The following is a 27,822-nucleotide window of genomic DNA, read 5'->3' as shown; positions in this document are numbered from 1 at the left end:
ATGCTAGGGCTATGAGAGAGTGCTTTCGGATCAGGGGCATCCTGGTCTTCTCACCTGTAAAACGGGGTCTGAGTACACACATCCTGGGGTCATGTCTCTCACCTGTAAAACGGGGACATCATGTCTTACTCATTGGGTAAGCATCAGCATGGGGTGCATATTGGGGTGTTAGCTAGGACTCCTCCACACATTCATTGATGCATGGGGTGCATATTGGGGTGTTAGCTAGGACTCCTCCACACATTCATTGATTCTTTCAATGCATATCATTTTAAAAAATATTTTTATTGATTTCAGAGAGGAAGGGAAAGGGAGAGAGAGACAGAAACATCAATGATGGAGCCCACAACTTGGGCATGTGCCCTGACTGGGAATAGAACCGTGACCTCCTGGTTCGTAAGTTGAACCTCAACCATGGAGCCACACAGGCTGGGCTCAACACATATTCTTTTGAGCATCTGTGATAAGTGAGACATGATAGGATGTTCTAGAAGTTGAGTCTACAATGTTGAACCAAACAGGATTTGGTCTCTGCCCTCATGGAGTCTACAATTTAATGACAGTGTAACAAAGGTGGGCAAATGTGTTTGTTAAGAGGCCAGAGAGTTAATATTTTTAGTTTTGGGGCCAAGAGAAAAAAATCTAGTGACAACCATGTCACTATGACTTGAAGAGTGTGTGCGGACGGGGGGACATGTGAGTCCCACAGAGGGTCTCTGTCATAGCAATTGAACTTGGCTGCTAAAGACAATGAGTAAACAAATGGGTGTGGCTATCCTATCTAATAAAGATGGAGCATGCACATTGACTGTCACACCATCACAAAAGATGGCAACGCCCATAGCCACATGATGGCGGCGCCCAGTTCCCTCAGCCCCGTTGGAGTCCCCCAGTCTTTTCAGCCCTGCTGGGGCGGGGGGTGGGTGGCAAAGTCCCCCAGTCCTTTCAGCCCGAACTGATTACTATGGCAAATGGACCAAGAAGGTTTCAGCAAGTGTGATAAGCAAGTGTGAGAAGCAAGTGTGATAAGCAAGTGTGAGAAGCAAGTGTGAGAAGCAAGGGTGAGAAGCAAGCCTTAGCAGGATTGAGGGAGAGCCAGAGGGCTCAGGGCCGCTGCGCCTGGGGAGGCCCTCGGAGTTCGGTTCTGAAACTGCAAGGACCCGCTCCAGAGCGGGCTGGGGAGGAAGTGTCGCTGCCGCCCGCCCAGCGCCAGGTCCCTGGCTAAGGAAGCTGGTCCTAGTCGCAGCCACGGGGCCTGGCGGGGCTGTCTTACCCCAGACCATCCTGGCTGAGCTCTGGCAGGGGCGGCGAACGCCTCCGGGATCACTGTCTGCCCCCGGGCCGCCTGCAGACACCGGTGGAGCGGGTGCGGGTTGAACATTTTAGTGAAAATGGGATGCCTGAGCCCTGCGCCGCCGCGTCCCAGTCTCCGGCGAGGAGAGGGCAGCGGGATCGGGGGCACAGCCTCGGGACCCCGTTAGGAGGCACTGGGGCTCGGGAGGGGCTGGGAGAAGATGGCCCCAGTCACCGGGCTGACAGCAGGACGGACCCGAGGTGCCTCCAGTTGCTGTCACCCGCCCAGCGCTGGGCCTCGGGCCCTCACTCTGGAGCTCAGCCATAGGAGGTGCCGGCCCCGGGATGTTTTTCCTGTTTTCTGGCTGAAAGTACAGGAGGCAGTTGAATTAGAGTCATGATTGTAATTTAATTTCTCCAAACTCAGAGCAGTTTTCTTTCCAAATACATCAGGGGCCAGGAAACATTCAAAGAACTGGGGAACCATTCCCAAATCAGGAAGGGAAGTCACAGGGTGTATACTATTTCTACGAATAAAGTATTTTCTACTACTTACAACATATACAATGTAATGTATTAGATGCCTTCCTATCTCATGAAGTACGTATTCTCATGGAGTAATACTGATAGATATGTTATAGTTATGGTGGTATGTCATATCCTATCTATACTAATAAAAGGGTAATATGCTAAATAGACTGGGATACCTTCCAGGAGACCTTCTGGACATCTTTCTGGACAAAGCCATGGTGGTGGGGCCGAGGCAGAGGTGGTTAGGGGTGATCAGGCCAGGAAGGGAGGGCAGTTGTTGGCGATCAGGCTGGCAGGGCGGGCAGTTGTGGGCGAGCAGGTTGGCGGGGGAGGGGTAGTTGAGGGTGAACAGGCCGGCAGTTGGGGGTGAGCTGGCCGGTGGGGGGCAGTTGGGGGTGAACAGGCCAGCAGGGGGAGCAATTGGGGATGAGCAGGTCAGCAGGGGGTCGCAGTTGGGGGCGAGCAGGCTGGCAGGAAAAGTGGTTAGGCGTGATCAAGCAGGCAGGCAGGCAGGTGAGTGGTTAGGAGCCAGCAGTCCCAGATTGTGAGAGGGATGTCCGACTGCCCACAGGGATCGGGCCTAAACTAGCAGTCGGACATCCCCCAAGGGGTCCCAGATTGGAGAGGGTGCAGGCCGGGCTGAGGGAATCCCCCCCGCCCCCAATGAACAAATTTTGTGCACCAGGCCACTAGTATTTCATAAAACATTATTGAAAAAAATCAGGCCTTGGCTGGGTAGCTCAGTTGGTTGGAGTGTTTCCCTGATACATCAAGGTTGCAGGTTTGATTGCCTGGTCATGACTCATATAAGAATCAACCAATGAATGCATAGATAAGTGGAACAGCAAATCGATGTTTCTCTCTCTTTCTTCCTCTTTCTCTTTCTCTAAAAATTAATCAACAAAATAAAAACAAAAAAGAGGTAGGGGTTAGATTTGGCCCCTGGGCTGCAGTCTGTTGCCTTGGGGTCTTCTCTGGCCCCTGAAGCCTACCTCTCACACTCTTTTCAGGGACTGAAAGTCCTGGGTGTCAAAGCTCCCACCATGCCCTGCAGCAGCCCTCCACCAATAGCTGAGCACAGGCGGTGCATAAACACCCCAGTTCTCTCAGGTGGATGCCTGAGGTGTGTCCTGCCCTGTCTCCAAGTTCCATGGGATCGGCCCCATTGCCCATGGTGGTCATTGCTCCTGAAGCCCATTTATTGGCTTTCCCTTCCCCTTTCCTCTATTGTTGTTCCTTGGCTTCACCTCCCGTATAAACTACTTGCCCACACATCCTCATCCCCAGGCCTGTGTCCACAGGAAATCAATCAAGGACAGATGGAGACTGGGGTGTTGGAGGATCTTGAGCAGGGGTCAGCCAATTGTGGCCCATGGGCCAAATCCAGCCTGTTGCTTTTTTTTTTTTGTAATTAAAGTTTTATTGGAACACAGCCACACCCATTTGTTTACTATTACCAATGGCTGCTTTTCATTTTAATGGCAGAGTTGAGCTGTTGTGTCAGATCGATGGCCCACAAAGCCAAAAGTATTTACCATCTGACCTTTCAAGGAAAATGTGTGCTTACCTTTGGCCTTGAGGAACAAAGGTGGCATAGTCTGACTTACTTTACTAAAACATCTCTCCAGCTGCCGTATGGAGAGTGGATTTGGGTTGGCGGGCTTACGGACCAGTTAGGAGGCCACCAGTGACGTCCAGGAGAGAGACAAGTGAACCGATCTGAGTTGTATTTTGAAGTGAGAAGCAACAGAACTGTTGCTGAACTGAGGGATGTGTGTTTGTATATTTTTGTTCTTCTAATGCTCCTTTGAGAAATTAGCTTTATCTTCAACATCCCTTCCTTCGGGAATCCTTCATGGCTTCTCAGGTTGGTGGAGCCACCTCTGTACTCCTCCAGTCCCTAGACTCCTCCTCTCCTAGTGTCCTGTTCTTCCTTTTCTCTTGCCTTAGAGCAGAGATAACATGACAGAGCCCAGATTTTGACTCTAGACCTTGTTCTCAGAACCCTCATCACCCTGCTTTATCAGTGTGAGTCTCAGACCTAGCATATAGTAGGTGCTCAAGAAATAGTCACTGAATGAATGAAGACCAACAACTCTGGTTTGGTCCACACTGCTTATTCCAACACTCTGCCTTAGCTGCCCCCCACACTCCTTTCCTCACCTGTCCTGCTATTTCTAGCCCGGATTCTCATATTTTATGGCCTAGACATGGGGCCAGGGCAATGAAGTGGAGCCCACAGGTGACACTATAGCCACCATCATTAATTAATGTGGGTCTCATGCAATCAGGTGGCCCAAACACTGTGAGCTCGCTGTGAGCAGACAAGTCATTTCTGGGCGGCCATCCATGTCTGCTTGGGCAGCTCGTGTGTGAAACACGGTCCGATTCTCCCAGCACATTAGAGGAGCGAGGGGAGAACACAGGGAAACTGAGTGCTAGGCAGGGCCATCGCTCTGGGGTGGAGAGGCCGGGCCGCCTCAATCATGTCTGCCCTCTGCCTTGTAGCCTTGAATTTGTGAGACAGCTGCCCACAGCCTCTGCTCAGATTGCATCATAAATTTCTCGGGCACAAGCTGGCCAGATCTGGGAGCGTGCAGAGGCAGCCCAGAAGCCAAGCTGGGGTGCAGGCATTTGTTAAAAAAATCCACTGGAGATTAGGGTGGCTGCTGGGTGTGGTGGAGGTCCCAGCCATATTCCCTGGCATGGCCCCCTGGGGGCCAGCGCTCCTCCTCCACACCCTCCTTCCCCTCTCCCGCCTCTCTCCTCTCTCCTCTCTCTCACCATCTTTAAAAAACACACATAGGCAGAAGCCAATCCATCAAATGTCATTACAGATTTATTAAGCCTGATGTAGAAAGACATTTAACAGTAACATCTTCCGAAAGAATAAAAAGAGCACTTCTATTCAGTCTTGTGCTTTGAAAATCTAAATATATTTTTATCATATAAATAATTCTTTTCATGTTTTAAGTGCATCTGTGTTTCTTTTCTTCTTCTTCTCTCCTTAAATTTTCATTTTTTCAGTTGGCCAAAGCGGAAGTCGTTGACGGAAATGAAGCCTTTGCAAAGCTGAGGTGCTGGGGGCCTGCCTGCGTGCTGTGGTGGGAGCTGGGCTTCAGAAAGGGGCTCACAAGCATTACAACGAGGAACAGCAACATCACAAGTGAACACACTCAGGTCCTTAGTGCCGGCTGTTGGCTTTCCCGATGCAAATTACGATAAGGTTTCAGATGGGCACTGTCTATCCCAATAACTGCTGAGTAGGAAGAAATAAAGGACTTCTTTTTTTTGTCAGAAAGGAAAGAGTTATCATGTTCAAAAATGTAAATAATACTCTTATAAAAAGCTTTTGGATGGAAATGAGGGGCTCCACATAACCTTGGCGAGCGTGTGGTTGTTATGTTTTCACAATAGCGAAAAGAAGTACTATTATTGAGGGTTTTAATTACAATTCTAAAGTAGAATAATTTTCCTAAAAAGACAACAACCCAAAACTCTTTAGATGTAAAAAATAATGCCTTTGGTGATATAACTTAAGGGTTTCCTTCATCTCCACCATCAGAATTTATTTCCACTGGTGAAATTATATTGTAAATAATCTCTCCTTCTAGGGACAATTTCCATGCTGCAGCTCGATCGCAGGCACACATCTTGGATGCACCCAAACTAAGTCATTCTTATTCAACGAGGAGAGCTGATCTGAAGGTTTTTATTTTTATTTTTTTTAACCTGATGTAAGTGATAGGGGACATCAAGACCAGATTGTTTCTAATTAGGAGGGATGACAGGCTGGTGGCACCAACGGACACAAGCAGGAGCACCTTTTCTGAAAATCCCTGTGTTTTTTTCCAGCCGGAAAATCGTTGTTCCCAGCGGGGCTGTTTGTCTTTGGGCGGTGACAGTGCGGCCCAGCCTGCGGACATTTGCTAAGTCACTGCCGTGAGCCCTAGCGTGCAGGACGGTGGGGGGTGAAGGTCAGTGTGACCAGCCAGGGGCGAATTTTCCAGGCCCCAGAAGAGTGGGCACGGGTGCCTATCTGTGATGAATCTGTTTGGCCACAGGGTGGTATAATTTTCCTGGCAGAAAACTTATTTTTTTTTTCATTGCAAGGACAATTTATAATCATCAAAAACAAGTGAAACATGGTTTTGATTAAAACAGCCTGTTGGCTCAATAATCTCTGTAATTTTAAAAACATCCTTAATGCAGAAGAAGAGCAGGCCGATGTCAGGAATGGCCTGGGGCCCCATTACAACAGCCACCGAATAAATAAAGAGAAGAAATGCGAGGTCATAAAAACAAAATTAAGCTAATGTTTCAAATTTTGACAATTATGAATTCTTCCTCTAAGAAGACATTAAAAAATTTTCAGGCACTATTAGATAAAATACAAAGAGGGTAATCTACGCGGCTTTCCCAAGGGGTAGAGCATGCCGTGAAAGGAAAACTCGGAATTAAGTCGCCGGTTCCTCCCTCGATCTGGCAGTGGGATGGGACTCATGCAGACAGACAAACGTGGGTCTCAGAATTCCTTTGTAAACTCAGACCTAATGCTTTCATAAGCTATTGAAAGAGAATGATCAGCAAAAAGTTACAAGCATTTTTTTTTCCTTCTATACAAAAGAATCCCCATTGTGGGCCAGTTTGGTAGGAAACAGAAACAAGCAAATATAACAAAATCTGTGTTCATACATGGCAATATAGTTAATATATACAAATATGTACAGTATAAAAATGAACGGGGCGTACGTTCCCAGCCATCCACGCTGCATGGTACACAGGAGGACTGCCTGGCTTCCCTCCATGTCTACAGGCAAACGCATTATACACAGCATGCAGGCCTAGAACATGAGTGCGTCCGCACAGAGATATTAGACAGGGATGGTGGCCGCCGGTTTTTTTGGAAAATGACTAGCCTGCTTTCCTAATATAAAAATGTGTTTGCCTTTCTTCGCCAGCAAATAAACACTGTCTTTCAGAGTGAGGATGAATGTAATTTTCCTGACTCACTCTGCCCTATCTCCCCCCGCCCCCCAGCCACTGCCTTTTCAAAAAGCTCCCTCCCCCCCTGAATTCATGTAAATCTGGAATTATGCAATGTAAACATGGGTGATGTGTCAAATTTTCTAAAAAGCTACAAGCATTCTGCAGAGTGAGAATGGGGTGACCGCTAAAGAGAGTGTATATGAGCAACTACCTGGTTGACTTTAAAGGGATATGGACTTTGATGATAGCAGGCTGATAGTACCTGGCTGTTAAAATCACAGCCAGAAAAATTAGAAAGATGCCAGCATGCCAGAGACTAAAAAGTATACTGTCTCCCGAGATATCATGGCATTTAAGAACCCTGAGCCAAATGAAAATTGTTTCGTATGGAAGCTTTTTTTGACTTGCATTGCTCATTCTAGAATCTGATGTGTGATAAGCCAAAATATTGTATTGTAACACCAGAACGTTTCGGGTGTATTTATCTCAACTCAGAGCACGAAGAGTTTATACTTTTTCTCCGCAGACCGGTTTAATTTTGTGTATCTAAAAAATATACGCACACATTTATAATTCCTGGATGTTACATAGGTCAATTAGAAAGCGAGCGAAAATATTACTGCACGAAGTCTTCACCTTTGAGATACAAGCGCATGACTGTTCAAGTTCTGTAAATATAAGCCTTTGCCTGGGGACTGATAGGTTTCAGGTTCAAGATAATTCAGTGAACACATTGAAATTTATTTTCTGGAGGGGTTGAAGGGAGTGGTAGATTTTTTTTTTTTTTTAGTAATGCATTTGCTCAAATTTTTCAACTTCTCTTGGGGATTCTCACAAAAGAGTTATTATGTGTACTGTACTTCCCAAAGCAGCTTTAAGCAAATAAACATCGCACACAGGGCTGTGAGTATGGAGTCTGACTTTCTCAAACAGATCGTTCTTTTAAAAGGCCTTAATGATACTCAGATGGCTATCGGGGAAATCACTTGCGTGCTGAGAGGTGTCAGCTCAGGGTGCCATTCCTTGTAAGAGCCATTTTGCTTGCAATATATTTTTCCAAAGGAAATGGGCAGGATCCTCTTGCAGAAATAGCGTTCCACCTGGTCCCAGCATTTTAAAACAGTCCTCTCCTAATCCATAAAACATTTTCAGTTTTCCCTCAAGCTCTGGGCTGCCTTGCGCATGAATAATTTTTGGAGAAACACCCACGCCCGCTAGCCCATGGTTCGTAACTATGGGAAGGAGGTTGACTCTAGCCTGGAAATTGTGTATCTCGGTTTGCCTCCGAACCTGTCACAGGAAACCACAGGAGATAAGTGGCTTGTACTTTGGATGAAGAGGTGAGATTCCCTGGTAGAAATTCTAAAGATGATTCACCAGTGTCAAGTGTTTAATGCTTCCCTACAATGAAAACGTGTGTGTCTGTCTGGGGTGGCTGGAAATTTGTTTCTCCTTCTCCTTCCTGCTAGATCTTTGCCTCCAAGTATTTTGTGGATATTTTGAGAAAGTGCCACAGAGAGGGAGGGAGGAAGTGAAATTAGCATTTTGATATCTTACAGGGGGAAAAGACATAAATCAAAAGTTCAGCTGTGATTTTTGTTTTGTTTTGTTGTTGTTGCCTAATGCATGAACCAAATAGATACACTTGTATTGGTCTTTAGAACGACAGATGTGTATGTGTGTGTTTAAAGCCCCCCACTTATTTTCTTATTATTATTTTAGCATTCATCAACATACTTCTATTCTTGTTGCAGAGAATAAATAATAATGTGAAAATAACATTATAATCTTTTTTAAAAAGCAAAAACACTTAACAAGCTTAAAAATGAAACTGGATGAAAAAGGTTAGAACACAAATAACCTGGGGAATGACAGATGGAGAAGTAACAGAATGCAAACACCTTGGAAGGCCTCGTAATCTTTGGATTTACTGTGAAAACGTTCAGAAAATCATAGACTCTTACTGTGGCCCTAGAAAATAACAGTGAAATTCACACACACACACACACACACACACACACCTCCTCACTGCTTGACCAGCGTTACATAAGTGCTTCCCAAATGTATCATTTCATTTGTTTGTTTTCTGCATTTCAACTAAGCTCAGTGGCTTGTGCTTGTGCCTGTGACATTAATTGTGCAAGACTCAAACAACCAAGTAGGCACATTTTGGGGTGAGTTTTAAGAAATCTACTGGTGACCTTAAAGAAATTCCGTGGGGACTGTCCGGGCTATCCAATTTATTCTATGATTATATTCTGCTTTTAGGCCTTGACCTATTTTTAAGCTATTTCCTCCTGGTATATTTTTCAGAAGGAGAATTCCCTATTCTGGAATATTATTTTGAAAAACAGAACCAAAGCACAAATAACACAAGGAGTTGGACCCCATGTGAGCCCCCGCTCTCCCCCCGCCGTCCCCCAGCTGTCTGGTGTCATATGTTTGGGAGCTGCGGTCCATACCCAGGGCCTTGTGTGACTTCTTCACGTTGTACCCCATGGCACCTAGGACGGTGTTGCGCACACAGCAGCTGCCCACTAAGAATTGTTGGATGAATTTGCTGAATACATTGTGTTTCCTGTTCTGCCCTGTGTCCCCAGTGTTTTGTAACAGGTTGTAAAATGGGGCAAAATACATAAAACTTAATTATTTATACAGTTTTATCAATGGACACTTCCTTTTGCAGCTGGTCGGTGGCCTTAGCTAGAAAGAGGGAGGGGGAAGGACAGGCAACCACCCCCCCGCCCCCTCACAGATACCAGGGGTAGTGGCCGGATGGAGATTCTTGAGTGTAATTTGCATGTCATCTTCCTTTCCATTTCCCAAGTCCCGGCTGATCAGAACTACATTTATTCACAGAGAGGAGAAGAATGGTAAAGCAGATACAAACACTCTCCTGAGTTCATGCTATTTAGTTTTTCCCTCCAGAAAGGAGCTTGAGAAGCCTCGCAGGGCTTGCCAAATGAAGACAGGCTGAGTCTCTAGGAATATACTCAGAATTGTGTGTATTTCACAGCGCGAGCCCAGATCTGTTTCCTAAGAACATTAGCAGCTGTCCCTCAGCAGTGACATTTACGGTTACCAAGCGACGATTCATGAGTCTTACCAAATTTATCAATATTTTTGTCTCTCGCCTCCCACCCCACCCCTCCATAGAAATTGCACTAACAAAACTGTATGGATTATATGTTGAAGCAGATGATTTATTTTTTTTTCTTAGAAGGGAGACTATTTCCACGGAGCTGAGAACTGCATTGTTCCCCTCCATCCCCCCCTGGTTGGAACAAGAGCTCAAGAATTTGCTTTTGGACATTGCGGCAGAATCTGAATTATGAAACTTTATCGAATACCCCTGGGTTGGAGCAGGCAATTTTGCACAGCTTCAAGAACCTCCATGCTAATGCACTGATTTCCCTTTAATAGAATTTCGTTGTCGAAGGACAGGGCTCAGTAGAGTCCACCCTTCAATCTTAACCCATCCAAAGACTGTTCCTTTCCGGCTGAGCTCCATTCATTTCTGGTTGAATAGGTTAAGCAAAGACAGACCTCGCTGTTCTCAATTCACTTTATGATCCTCCCATCATAAAAAATAATATCAGCACCTTGCTTTTCATGTCAGAACTACATTTGAGCCGCTATTTCCTATGCCCATGAGTAAATCCCATAAAAGCCGCCCCGTTGTACTGTTGTGATTTTTCCTTGTGGGTGATTGATTGATGGATGAGTGCTGACACCTCAATGAAGCTATTTCGACTGCCATCTCAATCCGATGATGTGAGGGCTGTATTTTCTGTCCATGCCTCATTACTTCAGAATGACATTCCTGGAACTTCATTTACTTTTTCCCTCCTTCCCCGAAGCGCCATATTTTTCCCCATCTAGGTTATGCATGCCATAAAAAAAGCAATTTGCTATTATATGTGGCATAAGGGCAACACTTTCCCTAGGAGGTAAATAAGAAGTTTTTTTTTTTAAATCCCAATGTTGAATTTAGGGATCATGTCAAAAGTTCCAAAAACAATTCAACAGGCAGCCTCCATGAGAAATGGCGAAGAGGATATATTTGGTTTCATTTTGTTGGTGTTGAGATTTTTTTGGTGTGTGATAACCTTGGCCATTAAAGCAACAACAAAAATACTCCTTTTGTTTCAAAATCATCTAGTTCTTTGTGTTGTGCCAAGAATCACCTATTGCTGAGTAGCAGGTTGCAACACAATCCAGCCTTAGTTGTCCTTTGAGAATAAGGAAATTCACTGTTTAAATGCAATGATGGATTTCTCTATTAGAGCTTGCTTTCCGTTGTATAGAAAAGGCTCAACTCGAGTAAACAGATCTACCCCCTGCATTTCCAGAGTGTGCACTAGGTATGCAAGACTTTTAATATTAAAACACACTCGTAGCTTTTCCAAGTTGACGCAAGACCTGATTTTAATCTGTGTAATACAGTATTCCTGTTAATAATAACGTATAATTAAGACATCCGTTAAAAATCCATAACGTTAATTTAATGGAGAAAATCTAATACAGTTCTATTGGAATTTTTACGTTAAATTAACTTTAACGGGCTTTTAATGGATGTCTTAATTAGATCTCATTATTAACGGGAATATTCCACAAATTAAAATTGGGCCCTCAAAGTTTTAATGAAAAAAGTTGCAGAAACACATTTCAAATGGACACCCTATTTCATGCTCTCCGTTGCTTCTGAAGCCGAGCTCGCCTCAGAGCCATAAACAACCGTCCTGCCGAAGAGATTGCAGGCCAGCCTGCCGTGACCTCAGCTTCTTGCTTCCTCTTCTTGCTTCCTCTCAGAGTGGGCATCGCACCAAGCTCCCCCTTCTCCCAATCTGCAGGCTCCTACGACAGTGGCACAGGCTTAAAACTAATTTTTTTTTCTAACCCAGTGAAGATGACGACCATAGAGAACACGTCTTCGGCAGCCACACGGTTAAGCCTGACTGTTTGAACAACTCTCACAGAAGATGAACATTGTCCGGAGGTTTCCTTGGCTCAAAGTCTGGTTTAACTTAATAATTCTTCCACTTTGCGGTGATGAATGGCTCCCCAGTGCAGGGGCAGGACTGGGCAATCCAGGTGCAACCGTAATTGTTGCTCCGAACAGAAACATTTCCTTAGACAAACGCTCCCAGGGGGGTTATAAATAGGAAACGGACATTACCCGGAGAAGCCGGCTTCCCAGCGGCCACAGCTCGTGCAGCCCACTTGGACATGAAACTATGGAGACTTCGACCCCCCCCCCCCCCACCCTTTCCTGTCAAGTGTTACAAACGGACAAAATAAGCCCATCGGTGTTCTCGGGCGTGATTTTTCTTCAGGGGCACTTTGTTTCCTCGTGACAGTGAAAAGGGGGCCGGGGAGACGAGACGGCCCCACTGCAGTTTATCAATGAAAATCTAATATCGTCCATAAGCAGAGAAGTGGAAATCAATACTTCATTACCAAATTGTTAGTGCGGACGAAGAGAAATGGCTGGGCGGGTTTTTTGGGCAATCTTCCGAGAGCAGGGCGCCAGGAGTTCAATGTCAGAAGCGGGGGTGGTGCAACCCAGGGCTCCGGTGAGGGGATCCAGGCTGGAGAGCTGGAACTAAGGCATTTGTCCTGTAATGGGAACCAGAACAACAACAAAAAGGTGCGTTATTTTCGGAGGGATAGCTCGGGTGGTTATTTCCCCAGGTAGTCAAATTGCCCACCGAGACCAGTGCATTGGTATTAAGGTTCTGCGCAGAGTCCTAGTTAGGTCTGGTCTAGGGTATGCTATAACCAGTTGATGGAATACAGAAATGAAGAGCCAATTTAGGGAAAAAAAATTAAAATATAATGTAGGGAAGAGATATTTGTACATCATGTTCACAGCATTATTCACAACTAGAGGCCCAGTGCATGAAATTTGTGCATGGGGGAGGTGTCCCTTAGCCCAGCCTGCACCCTCTCCAATCTGGGACCCCTTGGGGGATGTTCGACTGCTGGTTTAGGCCTGATCCTTGTCCCTAAACCGGAAGTCTGACATCCCTCTCACAATCTGGGACTGCTGGCTCCTAACCACTTGCCTGCCAGTCTGCCTGACTGCCCCTAACTGCTTCTGTCTGCCAGCCTGATTGCCCCTTAACCGCTCCCCTGCTGGCCTGATTGATGCCAAACTGCTCCCCTGCCAGCCCAATCACTCCAAACTGCCCTCCCCTGCTGGCCTGGTTGCTCCCAACTTCTCCCCCGCCCCCCCACCAGCCTGGTCACTCTCACCTGCCCCCCCTGCTGTTCAGTCATTAGGTCGTCCCTCACTAACCCCCCTGCTGGCCTGGTCGCCCCATGCAGCCTGCTGTTTGATTGTTACTGTTACTGTGACGGTGTCCCAGACAATTTGCATATTTCTCTATTATTAGTATAGATAGCCAAGGGGTGGAAGCAACCCAAATGCTCATCAACAGATGCCTGGATAGACGAAATGTGGTCTAGTCATCCAATGGAATATTATTCAGCTTCAGAAAGGAAGGGCATTCTGACACATTCTATAACATGGATGAACCTTGAGGACATTGTGTTAAGTGAAAATAACGCAGTTGTAAAATGACAAATACAGTATGCTTTTAATGATCTGAGCTACCTAGTGTCGTTAAACTCAGAGAAACACAAAGCAGAAGGTGGATTCCAGGAGCTCTGGGGAAAGGACGGATGGAGACTTGTTTAATGGGGATAGAGCTTTAGTTTTATAAGATGAAAAAGTTGTAGAGGTGGATGGTGATGATGGCTGTACAATAATATACACTTAAAAATGATTAACATGATAAAGTTTATGTTATATGCATTTAGCCACAATTTAAAATAAAAAATACTATGTGTGATTTTTGCATTATAAAACATTTTGAAAAATAAAATATTTAACCTCACATGGCCTCACTACCCAGAGAGAGCTCCTACTTACATTCTGCTATATTTTCTTCTAGTGTTTTCTTTGTCCATGCATTTTTCTTTTGTTAATCCTCCCCTGAGGTTATTTTTTTCATTGATTTTAGAAAGAGTGGAAGGGAAGAAGGAGTGTGGGAGAGAGAGAGAGAAACATCAATGTGAGAGACACGTGCCCCTATTGGGGCTGGGGGTTGAACCTGCAACCCAAGAACGTGCCCTTGACCGCGAATCCAACTGGCAACCCTTCAGTGCGTGGGCCGACACTCTAACCACAGGCCAGAGCTGTCTGTACATTTTTGTTGGGCTTACATAGTTGTAAGTACCCACTGTGTAATATTTCTCTCTGTATTTTTCCACTTGCAAGTATCATTGTAAACAGCTACATGGGTTCTATAACTATTCTCTAATGTTGGACATTTAACTTGCTTCCAATTTTATTTAGTGATATATAACACTGTGATGAACATCTTTGGTTTAAAGCCTTTCAGTATGTTGTCTTTTCATAAGCTTAAATTCCCAAGTGTGAAATTCCCAAGTCAAAAGATAGGACCATTTTTCAGATGGCTACTAGACTTATCGTGGTGATCATTTCATAGGTTATGTAAAATGCTAATCACCATGCTGTTCATGTGAAACTAATATAATATTATATGTCGACAGCACTTGAATAATAAAAAACATATTTTAAAAAAGGACCATTTTTTTGTGGTGGGAGGTGCTGCTTAAAGTGTGCTGTGCTATGGGAGGTTACTGAAGTGAATTTTTTTCAGATATGTGCTATTTGGATTACTGTAAAAATACATATAATTTCCATTAGCCCAATCTAGGCGGTGTTCCTTGCTTATATCTTGTTATCTAGTGCAGTGATTTTCAACCGGTGTGCCTGCCAGAATTTTTAAAATATGCAATACCGACCTTTCCCCCCTTTATATTGTCAAATAAAAACATGACAACAGCCACACATCCATAGCCGAGTGGTGTGAATGCCTTGTCTTGAACCATACATATAATGGACATATAATGGAGTTGTATCTTATCAGTCACATGGCATAGTTGGTTAATTCTTGATTCCAGAAATCCTTATATACAAGTATAGGCACCTGATTTTTAAAAAAAGTCACTTTGGAGCACAATGGGTAGGTAATTATTACTACTATTATTTTTTGTAAATCAATCAAAATCATACTTTTTTTTTGTCAGATGGGCAAAAAATATAGTAATATATTTTTTGGTGTGCTGCAGAATTTTAGTGTTTAGTTTATGTGTGCCCTGAGATGAAAAAGATTGAAAATCAATGATTTAGTGATAGTGATCGTTTAGTGAGAAAGAAACACGTTGAACCTATATATAATTAATATTTGGGGAAATTTCCATGTTTCTAGTAGAAGAATAAAGACAAGTTGAAGATCATATGACACCTGATGTATGTAGAAAAATTATGTGCAAAATAGCCATAACAGGCAATATAAACAATCCCTTGGTAAGGAATAGTATGACTACAATACTGGCAACCAGTTCCTCTATACCTACCAAATGCCAGGTACTTTCCACATGATACCGCTAACCCTTGAAACAATGTCAAAGTACAAATAGGAAAAAAGGTCTCAGAGAGGTTAGTGACTTGTCCACGGGCCCACAGCGGAGGATGGCTTAACATTTAGGCCTCTTCCTTGGGAGTCCCCACGCTCTTTTCAGACACCTCCCTATCTAATCACAGGGAGGTGAGAGATCACCATCAGTGGACGGCGTCACTCCCTTTGACGCCAGGTTTGTGTTTCAAAGGCAAAAGCTAGCTGCCTTTCCTCTGACTTGGTTGGAACCCATGGCGGGTCTAGGACCCTGAAGGAGAAAGTTTATGTGGTTGGAGGAAGAGACAGGGGTCGAAGAAAGAGAGCAAGAAAGCAGAGGCCAGAATGTGCAAGGACATCAGAAGGTCGGAGGAGGGAGGGAAGGAAAGAGGATATGAATGACAAAGCCTATCTTCTCTAGAGAATAAAGTGCCTTACATTGTACAACGGGACGAAGTCTTGGTGTGGTTTCATGTGAGGTCTGTGGGAAGCCCTCGATTTCGCCTCCCTGACCATGATATTAATGTGGAATCAGTTTTACAGAACCTTCTTTCATCTATCACTTTCTTGAACCTGTAAAAGATCTGATCAACACTCAAACTTTTCTGTCTGGGTTTCTCTTAAGGCAAAGTTTGTGTTCTGGGAAGGGGAGCAAGGAGGAAGAAAGTCCTGATTTTATTATCTTATAGTCCCCTTCTTGGAAATCACAATACACCTTAGCATATTAAAGACTGAGAAATCCTGCAATTAAAACCCAACCCGACCAAACACAACATGTGTTTATGTAACACAGGGCTCCCCAGATTGGTTTGGTAACCCCTTTCTTCCCTGCAAAGTGCTCCTCATATACCTGGGTGCCATTTTCTGAAAAACACCCTAATGACAAACTCTTGTACAGAAACCAAGGAAGCCGAGAGTTCCGAAGATCTCAGTCCCTGATCCTTGACTCACGTTGCTGGCTTTTTTGAGTCTCGGTGTGAAAGGGTCCTTTGTAGTGACCACGTGACATTTCCCGAGTTTGTCCTATGCTTTCCACGCTCAGCCCAAGCCTGACTGTCAGCTTCACAGCGCTGCAAGGCGGGAGGTCAGTGTCTGCACTTCCCAGCGAGGACATGGGCATCAGAGGGGTGAGCCCGCGGTCACCTGGCCGGTAAGTGGGAGAAGGGTATTCGGATTCTGGGTTGTTTTTTGTCGCTTCAATCACTGCTTTTTATATTGCTTGTGATGCCTTGGTGTATAATAGTGTTAAACGCTGGCATTATTAATAAAGGAAAGTCATTTCCCCAAGAATATCTGTGTAGTTACTCAGTTAAATTCCAGATCCATGTGTCTTCTGTTCAGACCTGGCTATGGCATTATTTCCATCTGAGAGACCTCATCATATACCACCACGTAATGGAAGCGGTAGATTCTTCTGGAAGGTCAGTGCTGCTGTACCAGAGAGAATGGTACACAGGACACCTGCATTTTGGACCATGTTGGGACAATATATCCTTTCTTGTTATTCTTTATTTCAAAAGAAGAAAAACCTATTTTTCTTTAGGTCTAAAGAGGAAACCCTGGCAGAAAATTAAAACTAGAAAACCTAGGAAAGGAGACTGAGAACTAGTCTTCTTATTTCTTGCTTTCAGAAGGAAGCATGCAGAGTGGGTTCAGAGAGAGAAAGCAGAGACCTGGGTTGCCTCGCAAATGGCGGAGGTCACGCTTCGCTGCTGCACGGGGCTGCCCCTCTTTTTTCTAATATGTTGAGCGGCTCCTCTACAAATACAACGGAAATAAATAAAAAATTTAATTACATATCTACAAAGTCGTTGGCAATGTTCATTAAGTAGAGTTTGTGAGGGAGAGCCAGGCGAGAAGATGTAATTATTTTGTATTAATTACAGAGCCACCAACAGATGCATGGGATTATATATGCTTTAATTTGGCGCTGCTAGAATGGTTAATCCCTCTGGCAAGTCATTTTGGCTGGCTCTTCGCCCCCCTTGGCCTTGCTCAGGGCCCCCGCCCTCTCCTTTCCCCACTCCGCACCCTCTGCTCAGAGCGGCATCTTGTCCTGGGTGTTTTGTGACTGCTCCCCCCGTGGGCACCACCAGCACTGGACGCTTAGGGCTGGGGGTGGGACCCCTGGGCAATGTGCGGGACGGTTTCTTACAGGGCGGCCTGTCCCTCATTCTCTGCCAGGAATCCCGCAGCAGGTCTGGGTTTCTCAACGGTTGATATCTTGGGCCGTACAATTCCTGTTGTGGGAGTGTCCTGTGCATTGTGGCTTTTTAGCAGCCCCCTGGCCTCTACCTACCGATTCCAGTGCCATCTCCCTTACCTGGAGCGTGAAACGCAATAAGCCAAAATATCTCTGGGCATTGCCAGTGGTCCGAGCTGGGGGTGGGAGGGAGGGGGTAGCGGGGGGGGGGGCACAAAATCATCACAGGCTCAGAACTGCTGACAGAGGTGGGAAATGTTTTCAATCTGAGCCTAGAACTCAACTCCATTTTCCATATAAACCCAAAGTCATTTCTGCACAATTGCACACACACTGCACTGTCCTGAAGTAAAGCTACCTGGCCAACCAAGAGAAACTGTGTTTGGTTTGGAATTTCAGTGGGGGTTACTTGTCCTTTCAGAAAACCCAGTCGCCTGTGCCATGGCTGCTGGTGATAGATGAGATGCCCATTCCCCAGCCCCCAGATGATCTGTGGGTGTCGCCGGCAGGTTCCCGGGGAATCCGCACACAGGAGCACACATTGGACTCCCTCATTATTCCTCCCAGGACCTCGTCCCGGAGTGGGAGCCACTCGCCCTGCTGACTCAGCATCTTTATGGGAGCGGAGTGCCCAGGTGATGCCTGGCACGGTCAAGTGTGAGGAGTCCTGATCTAGTGAAGTTCTGTAACCGAAGCCTTCCCTTTCTCTCTTATTGTACAGTCACAGCGCACGATGGGTTCTTTTGGAAAAGATGTGCATAGGCTGGTCATGTGATCGATGAATGTTGTTTCAGGATAGTAAAGGGGAAATTATGGAGCCTTTGTCTGCAAATGGCCACACGGGTCTGCAAAGGGCCAGGACCCCTGCTCGACACAAGCCCTTTCTAGGCAGCGCTGTCCTGTGACGTGGAATATCCGCACGCTGAGGCCTGTGAGTCCCTGATCTGTGCATCCAACTGGCTTCCTGACATCTCCACGTGGACGTCTCACAAGGTAACTTTTTCAAAAGCGGGGCGTTTGAGTCCCCAGCCCCAGCCTGTCCCCTCCAACATTTCTATTCACAGGGAATGAAACCTTACACCGCCCAGTTGTTCTGGCCAGAAAGTTGGGTCATCCTTAACACCTACTCATAAAATTCCTCGGCAAACTCGCTTCCTGTCTCCACCCGCAGCGCCCCAGGTCAAGCCTGTGCGTATTGTCCCCAGTGCCTGTCATAACCGCCCATTGGGCCCCTGATTCCGCGCTGTGGCCAGTCCATCATGCTCCATATGGCAAACTAAGTGAGCTGATGAAAACTTACAGCAGAGTGAGGCAGTCACTCCCCATTCCCTCCCTGCTGACCCTCCAGTGACCTATTCTGCGCTTAGAAAGAAACCCCTTGTTTTTCCAGAACTTTCCTCCTGCTCTGGCCTTGCCACTGCTCTCACCTCGCCTGGGTCTCTGCCCTTGTTGAAATGTCCCAAGAACACCGGCCTTCTGACGGCTCCTGAAACAGGCCTCAGAGTCTTTGCAGTGCCGTTCCCTCTGCCTAGAATGCCATTCCAACCATTCTTTGCTCGGCTAGCAACTTCTCACCCTTAAATTCCTAGTGGAATTGTCACTTCCTCGGAAAAGTCTGCTCTTACCCATTGGGCTTTAGTAAGTTCTTTAAAAAAATAATATTGCACATTTATGTTGTCCTTATGGGACTTTTTGCAGATGCAAGTAACTGTTGGTTTAGCTCCTGCCTACTGCTCTGGCTTGTAAACCCCAGAGAGGTGGGGACCGTGTGGCTTTCCATCCAGCAGGTATCCAGGCACATAAGCCAGTGTCTGGCACACAGTAGGTACTTGACAAACACTTGTTGAGTGAGTGAAGCCCTAAAGACAATAATTCAAAGTTATCTATTCCAATGTGGAAATTTTTTTTTTTAAAATATATTTTATTGATTTTTTACAGAGAGGAAGGGAGAGAGATAGAGAGTTAGAAACATCGATGAGAGAGAAACATCGATCAGCCGCCTCCTGCACATCTCCTGCTGGGGATGTGCCCGCAACCCAGGTACATGCCCTTGACCGGAATCGAACCCGGGACCCTTGAGTCCGCAGGCCGACGCTCTATCCACTGAGCCAAACCGGTTTCGGCTCCAATGTGGAAATTTTTAAAAAGCATTTATTACTAAAGAAATAACAGAATAAAAAAAAAAGATTTACCTGGAATGCTTAGTTGTCTAATCCTATCAGAGCCAACTTAGAACATGTAACGGGAAAAGAGAAGAGACTAGAACCATCTGTCTGATACTTTAAACTCCAAAGAATGATTTATTCTGCCGTTTTGAAGGAATTTACATTAAAAAATTTTTTTTTCAATCCTCACCCGAGGATACGTTTATTGATTTCAGAGAGAGAAGAAGGGAAAGGGGGTGGGGGTGTGGGAGAGAAACAGCAATGTGAGAGAGAAACATCAAACCTGAAACCTAGGTATGTGCCCTGACGGGGAATAGAACCTGCAACCTTTTGGTGTACAGGAGGAGAGGAGAGGAGAGGGGAGGGGAGGAGAGGAGAGGAGAGGAGAGGAGAGGAGAGGAGAGGAGAGGAGAGAAGAGGAGAGGAGAAGAGCCACCTGGCCAGGGCAGCAACTTACAATTTTTCAAAGAGCATTCTTTGGAAATATGTTGGGTAAGTAATAGGAGCATGAAGATAAAGAGGTGAGGCTAAGAGAGTTTAAACAATGTGCCCCATGATGATTAAGTGATGGGTGAGGACGCCGGACTCCTTATTTAGGACTTCTTAAAACGGAAATAAAGAGAGTGAGATATAAATGCTGGACATATAGAAAACGCATCATTAAAAAAAGACCGTGACAAGGAAGCAAAGTGGGAATGGAGACGAGTGATTTTTAACCGTGTAATCCTGGGAGAAACCTACAGGTAATATTTTTCCAAATTGATTTTACAATTTGAAAATCCAAATGGCTTGCCTACATTGCTGAATTTCATCATTAGTGTTTCTCCTAATTGTTCCTAAGAGAAATCTCTGTGTGCAGAAACCCTTAAACTTAGGTTGAATTCCAATCCTCAGAATGAATAAAATCATTGGTTAAATGTAGGGAATACTTTTTGTACACTCGATGTGGCTTCATGTGAGTAGGCAGGTAATATTTTAAAATGCTATCTAGTATATTTGCCATTTCTTAATTCCTTTCTTCCCTGCAGTTTTCCTGTCACTGAACATAGACTCATTGCTCTTGGAGAGTGAGGTCACAAAATAAACCAAATAGAACAAAAACGGCTGGGTTCCTGAATGGTGAGAGAGGCTTTTTCTTTCTTATATCGAACCTCAAAGAGGTTTAGTCAATGATAGAACTTACAAGTTATATACCCGTAACATCCACAAATGTTAATTGTAGACCCACCGCATATGAGCTATTTCTATTAATCATTTCAACCACCCAAAGGGATATCCAATATTACAGAGGTCAAAACTGAGGTTTAGATCATTGAAGTGACTCATCCAAGGTGCAATGACAGTAAGTGGAACTGAATATTCCGACAATTAATTGGAATATACATTTTCTACATTTCAGAGCCTTTACTCTTGAGAGCTTGTTTGGAAGTTCTAGCAGGAGAGCGCAGCTACTCGTATACCCTGGACCGAAGACGGGTCCTCTCTTGGGGGAAAGGTCGTCCTCTTTGACCCAGTGCGCAGCTTCGGGAGGGACGCACAGGGACGGTGAGGGAGGAGGGGACAGCCGCCTAGCCAGCCAGATCAGCCGAATCAACCCTGACGATCCATGGGGTGACAGATGTTGCAGCCAGGCCACCTTCACATCCCAGAGCTTTTACTCTTAACCATAGAGCTGGACCGAGGAGACCACCAATTCTTTGTCAAGGGTGGTGCTTGATTAGATCCTTGAAGACTAGGAGGCAATACTATTATTGATCTTGATCGTCTTCTTTTTGGAACACTTAAGTACGATGGCATGCAAGTGGTAATGGACACACTGGGAAATCTCAACTCCTGAACTTCCTCTTTTAAAGCACAACTTGTGATACATCTGCCGAATGTCTCAAATGCATGATCTGTGCTTCAGGACACAGCCCAGAGCCACCTGCCTGCAGCTCTGACGCTGGCGTAGAGATTTCCTGTGGTCAGTCCCGAGCACAGCCAACATCTAAGCTGACTCCAGCCTCACCACCAACTCGTGGCTAACGGAGCGGGCGGATTGGAAGAAATGAAGCAAATAAGTTCCCTTTTTGTCGACTTAATGGGCAGCCACGGAAATGGTTTACAATCTCATCACCACCATGACCAAGATGCATGCAAAATGGTTGTTGGCTGAAACTAGCAGAAACGGGGTGACATCTTGGAGAACAACATCAATGTTGGGAAGATGCGGGGTCTCCTGAGAATGGTGCACATGCTGTCACGCCATGTCAACTGTGTCCTGTGTGTCAGCCTAGAAGTTTTCAATGGCAGAGAAAATGTTTTCCGTAGCTCATGCTCTTCAACTTCAGGCTCCCCAAGTAGTTAGGAAACGGGAATGAGAGAAATGGCTGAGGGTTTGCCCTATGGAAATCTCTTGACAACTAATGATGGGATCATGAAGTCTTGACTGCCGAACAGTTATACCAGTTACAACCAGAAGGACGTCAATCTAAATGAGAGTGGTAAGGGGAGAGGGCATTCTCCTCGCCCTCCCCTCAGCCTGCGTTCAACACGAAGCTCGTCTCCGTGTGCGGCTTTGACAAAGCATGGATTGAATAATTATTGAAAAGGGATGGAGCCCAGTGCTAAATAACACACACGCACACACACACACACACACACACACACACGCAGAAAGGAATGGTTTTAATTTTAAAACATATTTGGTTTTACCATGGGAACCTCCTATTGTCTTTTTTGCACTCTACAATATCACAAAGGTTATGCAAGGTGTTTCTGCCAGACATTACCTACCAGGAGAGCCTGTGTATTTATAAATCCCTATAGAAAAGCTAAGTCTTGGGATGGATCATGTGTCCATTTTTGCTTGCACTACTAGGAAGCTCACAGTCAAATTTTTGGCCTGACTTTAGTAACTGTGTATCGTCTGAAGGCTCCAGTCTATACCCTCTGGCTTCTCTTCAGATTCCCTCTAGTTTCCTTTGACATATTTGTTGAGAGTTTGCCTCTGCCATGTATTTACTCGCTGTGTGACATTGGGGGAAATGACTTACCCCCTCTGAACCTGTTTCCAAATCTTCCAAATCAGAACAATAATAGTACCTTCCACAATGGTGCCTGGTGACAAAATATACTCAATATAATGTAGATTTAAAAAGTGATTTTCTTTTCTTTCATGAATTCATTGCATTGCATGCAATATAGTCCCTTAAAAGTGCTGCGGAATAAGATGTAGAATAAAAAAATACATACATAAAATTCTACTTATGTGTGAGAAGTAAGTAATCATTAGGTCTTGGAAAATGGATTATTCCTTCTTTCTGGAAATTTAAAAAAGTAAGTAGAAGAGAGGCTCTTTAGTTCATACATTAGCCAGTGTTGAAAAGAAATCAGTTGTCAATTTGGATGTGAAGCTAAGGAAAGTTTTTCCTTTTTAAGAAAAGGGTAAAATGGCATCTCAAACATTTGCTGTGGCTATTAAGAAGAAAGCAGGAGGCAGTCCCAGTACCTACCACTTTTCTAAGTGCTCACTGTAGCTCTGCGCTCTACAGTAATGCCTGAGACAGGGCCCCATTGTCCCTATCTGTTGATGAGAAAACAGAGGCTTGAACTGGTTAAGAAACTGAATCGAGGTCAGAGAGTTAGCAAGTGGTAGAGCCAGCATTTCCACTCAGATATGTGACCTGGAAGCTTCTCCAGCCAGTACTCACTGCTGTCCATGGAACTAACCAGCATGTTCTAAAGGCACATTTCTCAGTAAAGCTAGATAATGCAACACGAGAAGCACTGAAAAACGGCCCAGCTGTTTTGTCCCTTCAAAAGGAAAGTTAAACGGGTGGCAAGGCTCAGAACAGCACTCTGGCAAGGAACAGGGAGCGCGCCCACGGCGGTGCCATCATGATGTCATGGCTACCAGGCGGCAGTTCTCCCACACAGCTGCTTCCGGGGCCTGGCCGTGGAAGAGAGATTTCCCTGCACCCATTTTTATTGAGCCACATTCATATACTCCAAAGGCACTTAAATTGTTTGAAAGAGGTCTAGATACTGGCAAACACCTCCATAAACAACCCGGACAGCTTAAAGTCCAAACCGCCAACCACATGATTCACAATGGAACCCGTCTTCCCTAAGTGGAGCGTGCAGCCGAGTGTTATTTATTACAACTAACGTACAACCACCGAGCGTCACTGTGTGGGCACCTCGGACTCACTGCTGCCTGCATGTGAGCTGCTGGTGTCTAGGAGGAACTGCATGCCTTCCAAGTGCGGAAAATAAACAGGCAGAGGGTTGTTGTTTTGTTTTGTTTTGTTTCTTACCACCGTGATTATGTGTCCAAGGCCCTGCGGCAGCCCAGTTTGTGGTGTGTCCACCCTGGGAAAGGGGTTGGCATGGGGACACGTGCTAAGAGGAAGAGCCACTTTCTAAGTAGAGCCTCCTTTGTTTCAATGATGTGTCATTCATTGGGTGCTACCCTTTGCTGAATCTTGACTGCTGCTCTTTTCATTCTTATAATAATCCCCAAAGGTAACCCTTCCAAATCCCTTTTTTCGGGGGTCAGGAAAATAACAGATAGAGATTTAAGTAACAGGACGGAGATCACATGGCTGGCAAGTGACAGACTAGAATTTGAAACGAGATTTCTGTTACCAAAGTGCCATATTGTTTCCTAATAACAACTATGACCCTTTGCCAATTTGATTGCTGGTAATAATTCCCAACCCCCGCGATAGATTGGGAAAATGTGAGTTAGTGTTGCCTCTTGAGATGAAGGACGGAGGTCAGGAGGGTGAACTGTCCACCGCCCACACCATTTCCTAGAGGAGCTGGAAGGAAACCAAGGTTGGTCGGGATCTCACACCGAGTTTTGAGTTTCATCTGACTCCACCAGCACTCCCCAAAGTACACCGGGAAAGTCCAAGTCCCTTGAGATGCTCTAAGAAGAAAAGATGTTCTTTTATTCATTTGTTTATGTCTTAAAGAAACCTCCGGAAAAATGTCTAGCTCCTGGCCCCCTCACAGCCTTTGCAGCTGCTCTGCCCCTCACCCGGGAGCCCCTCCCGTGGCTCTGCCCGGGTAATTCCTGCCCCGGTCAACCTTTGGCTAAAGTAGCACGTGCTCAGAAAGACCTACACTTAGCCCAGGATTGAGACTGGGCCCCCAGGCTGCCTATCTCTTACCCCAACTTATCATGAATGATACGTTGGTTTGTGTGAAGGCTGGTTTCCGGCTTTTCTCTCCCACTAGCTGTCAGGAGGTGACTGCTGAGTTCAAATCTTCAAAGTGCCAGCCCATGGGTGTCACTTGGTGAAGACACTTGAGTTTTTCTTCATAGTTCACCCTTGCTCAACCTTTGTAGAACCACAGAAATGAAAATGAATGACCGCAGGGATCCTCCCCGAGCCAACCACCTGGCAGATGGCGACATGAAGGCCCAGACTTCACGTCCATTGGGTGACAATGGGAACATTTGTCATTTATCAGCCCAGTATGCCCTTGAGCCTGGGCCCAGTGGTTAACCAATTGTATCTGATTTCCTCCTCAGGACAGATGAGGAAACTGAGGCTCAGGGCTACTAAGCAGCTTGCCCAAGTTCACAGCTATAAGTGGCACAGAGTAATCCGACTGCCTTCTGCCTCTGAGTGGGCTCCCCACGCTGACCTCAACCCACACTGGGCCACTCCAGGAGATTCTGCCTTAATTGTCTGGGGTAGGCCTGGCACTGGGTTTTTAAATTTCCCAGGGGGTTCTAATGTGTTGCCAAGATTGAGAACTATTGCTCTACTGCATGGTTGATTGATTGATCACTGCCATTTAATCAATTAACCCTTCTTATAAAGACTCAGTAGAATACATGAAGTTCAGTTTTCTACAACAGTGTTCCTACTTCTTTCTCTCTGTCTCTGTTTCTCCTCTCCCCACTCCTAAATCTGCATTTCTGTGTAGATGAAGTTCCTTTGCAACACACACACACACACACACACACACACACACTGCACTACTGTTTATAAAGACAGCCACCTTAGTCTAGTTCAGCCGTGGGCAAACTACGGCCCGCGGGCCAGATCCAGCCCGTTTGAAATGAATAAAACTAAAAAAAAAAAAGACCGTACCCTTTTATGTAATGATGTTTACTTTGAATTTATATTAGTTCACACAAACACTCCATCCATGCTTTTGTTCCGGCCCTCCGGTCCAGTTTAAGAACCCATTGTGGCCCTCGAGTCAAAAAGTTTGTCCACCCCTGGTCTAGTTGCATCTCAGATAAAAACCTGAGCAACCAAATTTCCATACAAACAATTTGCACAAGACCTTCAAGTCCCTGGGGTTTGTGTATTGGTTTGCACTTCTGTAACAACAATAATCACTATCCTATATAATAAAGAGGCAATATGCAAATTGACCCTCACACCGTGACACTGTCACAACATGGCTGCACCCACAGTGGAGGCAGGATTCCTGTAACACAAGATGGCTGTGCCACAGCGGAGGTGGCGTTCCCGTAACGAGCTGTAATGGGCAATCAGCAGGGACCTGAGGCTGCGTAGTGCCAGGCTGGGCGGGGGGAAACCTGAGGCTGCGTCCCCTGCCCAGCGAGGCTTGATGGGGGACCTCAGGCCACGCCCCCCGCCTGGCAGGGCTTGACGGGGACCTCAGGCCGTGACCCTCACCCGGCGGGGCTTGATGGAGGACCTCAAGCTGTGATCCCCACCTGGTGGGGCTTGACAGGGGACATCAAGGTATGCCCCCCGCCCTGGCCCGGGCCAGGGGACCTCAGGCCATGCCCCCCACCCTGGCGCCAGGCTAGAAGACTTGAGGCTGTGCTCCCCCTGCCCTGGCACCAGGCCGGGGGACTTCAGGCCATGCCCCCCACCCTGTTGCTGGGCGGGGGCCCCTGAGGATGCCCCGGGGGACTTGAGGCTTTTTCCCCCCCCCCCCCCCCGCCCAAGGGGGGCTTGACGGGGGACCTGAGGCTGCGCCTCCTGCCTGGCAGGGCTTGACAGGAGTGGGGCTAGTTGGATCTGGATCTCATTGCACAGGTGGGTGAGGTCTTGACTCTTGGTCCCGCGGTGAACCCCAGACTCTGACAGGAGGAAGATTTTCATATATATTTTACTAATTTTCTTTCATCTCTGACACGTCTATTATAGAGAAAGGGCAAATAGCAATATTAAAATATTTCCTCTAATTAATTCCCTTTTAATGTGCATGAATTTCGTGCACCAGGCCACTAGTTTTTAAATAGTGGCTTTGCCTTGTACCAGGCACTGTGTGGGGCTGGTGGGGGACAGAGAGGCCCCCACAACAGAGCAGAAGTGGGTATTTCCATCAAGACTTTTCTACAAAGGGTTCCCAGCTCATGGGAAGTGAAGGGGTGGTCACCATGGCTGGTAAGAGGTGCAGCCAGGATTTGAACTTTCCTCTGCCCATTCCACCACCACCTCCTTCACTAGACTCCCCCTTCCCACCAGACCACACTGCCTTCTAGAGGCCTCTTCAGACTCTACTTGTGATTCTGCTTATGCACTGAAAAACACTGAAGCACGCTTGTTTTCTGGCAGGAACTCAAGGTTTTCTCCACCCCCAAATCAGAAGCAACAATATATATTAAATGTCTCACTTATCAAGTTTACTATGAAATGTTCAGACCTTCTAAGTGCAGCTATAAATGAAGCAGGAGGGGCCCTCTCATCTCTGTGTGAAGGAAGTTATGGAGAGCTTGTATGGAGGAGTATGCAGGGCTCCCAGAGCCCCAAGCTGCTCCCTCTGAGGCCAGGGACAGGCCAGGCCAGTGGTTGTGAGAAGCAACTACTGAAGTTAAAGTAACAATACAAAAGCTTTGGTGATAACATCGAAGCCAGTGTTATGAACTGAATTGTGTCCCCCAAAATTCATATGCCTCAGGATATGGCTGGATTTGGGCATAGAGCTGTTAAAGAGATGGTTAAGTTAAGATGAGGCCATTAGGGTGGGCCCTAATCCAATCGGGCTGGTGTGTTTATAAGAAGAGGAGATTAAAACACATGGAAGGAGACACCAGGATTCGCAGGAGCACAGGGGGAAGATCATGTGAGGACACAGAAAGAAGTCGGCCTTCTGCAAACCAAGGAAAGAGAGGCCTCAGAGGAAACCAATGCTGCGGCGCCTTGATCTTGGACTTCCTGCCTTCTTA

General features: G+C 45.9%; 1 protein-coding gene across 1 annotated transcript in view; it reads right to left on the bottom strand.

The window, feature by feature from the left end:
• Positions 1–12,070: 12,070 nt before the first annotated feature.
• TSHZ2 (teashirt zinc finger homeobox 2) overlaps positions 12,071–27,822 on the bottom strand; it is a 419,203-nt gene continuing 403,451 nt past the window's right edge. Inside the window, exon 3 of the mRNA XM_006099092.3 lies at positions 12,071–12,432. The gene's annotated coding sequence lies outside the window, so the exon portion shown is untranslated. The remainder of the gene's footprint in view (positions 12,433–27,822) is intronic.

The sequence above is a fragment of the Myotis lucifugus genome, unplaced genomic scaffold (assembly GCF_000147115.1).
Source record: "Myotis lucifugus unplaced genomic scaffold, Myoluc2.0 scaffold_258, whole genome shotgun sequence".
Classification (NCBI taxonomy): domain Eukaryota; kingdom Metazoa; phylum Chordata; class Mammalia; order Chiroptera; family Vespertilionidae; genus Myotis; species Myotis lucifugus.
This window is presented reverse-complemented; position numbering and strand designations above follow the sequence as displayed.